Consider the following 1,675-nt stretch of genomic DNA (forward strand, 5'->3'; position numbering starts at 1 on the left):
CTCCACCTTGGTTCTAATTTTGGAGCTCCCTTGCGTCCAGAGGAACCTGGTTCCTACACTGGCAACATCCTCTAGCAGAGGGATGTGACCCCTCGGGTCCCAGGGGCAAGGTCTGCCCACCCCTCCCTCTAGGCTTCCAGGAAAGTGGGTGGAAGGGAGGCTAGACTCTACAGCCCTGGTCTCCACCCAGTACCCAGCATGCCCAGCGGGAGCTGGCTGCCTCTGACCCTCCTTCACACACATCAAGGCCTTCATCTTGCCATCTAGCCTCCTGTCCAGGTGTCCTTGTCCTTGAATGCACCAAGTTTATACTTCTCTACAGAAGAGGAAGACAGCAATGGGAAGGCCTCAGCCTGGGGAGGGCCTGACTAGATGAGGAGATTCAGTGTCCTCCAAGGCCTGCCATCTGCATCATCTTCAACCTGGTCACAGAAGATCCACACTGGATGGGACGTCTGCAGCCTCCATGGCCTTCAGAGCATCAAAGTCTTCCCATATGGGGGGTGGGATCACCCCTCCCAGACGTCTCCCGGGCGTAGTGACTGTGGAGGGGGATCTGTCTGTATTGTTGTTTATATAAGGTCTCACCTCTGTAGCTCGGACTGATCTTGAACACAATCCTCCTGTTTTGGCTAGTCCTGAGCTTGAGCTCAAGGCCTGAGCACTGTCCTTGGACTTTCTCAAGGCTAGAGCTCTACCACTTGAGCCTCAGCACCACTTCTGGCCTTTTTCTATGTATATGGTACCAAGGAATCAAACCCAGGTCTTTGTGCATGCTAGGCAAGCACTCTACCCCTAGTCCAAACTCCCAGCCCCTGTGGTATGTTTTTTGGGGCTTGAACCCAGAGTCAAGTAGTAGACTAGTGCTCTACCACTTGAGCCAAAGTGCCACCTCTGGCTTTTTCTCTTTATGTAAGCACTCTTATCACTAAGCCACATTCCTGCCCCTCAACACAACCTTTCTGTGGTCACTTTTTAGTTCCTAGGGACAAGTCCACAAAGAATAGCTTGGAAATGAGGGTACAATGGGTGGGGAGGTCTTTGGGAAAGGGCAGCATCACAGTGGCTCAGAGCTAAATTGAAGACTAGCTCTCCTGCCTCTGAATTCCAATGGTGGCACCAGCCATGAGTTGGTATCTGCCCCTGTCCTTCCTGGTATGGGTCAGATGGGGATGGCTTCCCAAGACCTTTGAGCTGCCCACTAACAATTCTGAAAAGATCAAATCCAGCTGCCCTTCTGTATTCCCTTGGGGAGAGGGCTGTGAAATGAGCCCCTCTACATGAATAAGTTCCTAGCTAAGCATCCTGAACCCCACATTGCTGAACCACAACATTGTATCCAGGTTCTGAAGGCCCACGGGCCATGGGCCAGGACCGTGACTCTAGGACATAAGCTCCCAAGCTTGACTGATCTTGCTCCTGCTACACAGCCAGGCAAGGCTGCCTTCTAGGCCTTGCTGAGTCAGGTGGCTTGTTGGGGATCTTTTCTCCTGAAGGTTGCATTTTGGGGCCTCGGGCAACCAGGAAGTCCAACTTCCCTGGATGCCCCACCTGGTGCCATCCCCATGACTAGAATCTGCTCTGGGTCTCTCAGAACCTCAGGGTTCTCCCCCTTTCCCACCATGGGGAGCCTGGCCAGGCCTGGGATACTCCCTGTTACTGGATATAGGCCAAC

Source organism: Megascapheus bottae, chromosome 28, assembly GCF_031878675.1.
Source record: "Megascapheus bottae isolate mThoBot1 chromosome 28, mThoBot2.hap1, whole genome shotgun sequence".
Taxonomy (NCBI): Eukaryota; Metazoa; Chordata; class Mammalia; order Rodentia; family Geomyidae; genus Megascapheus; species Megascapheus bottae.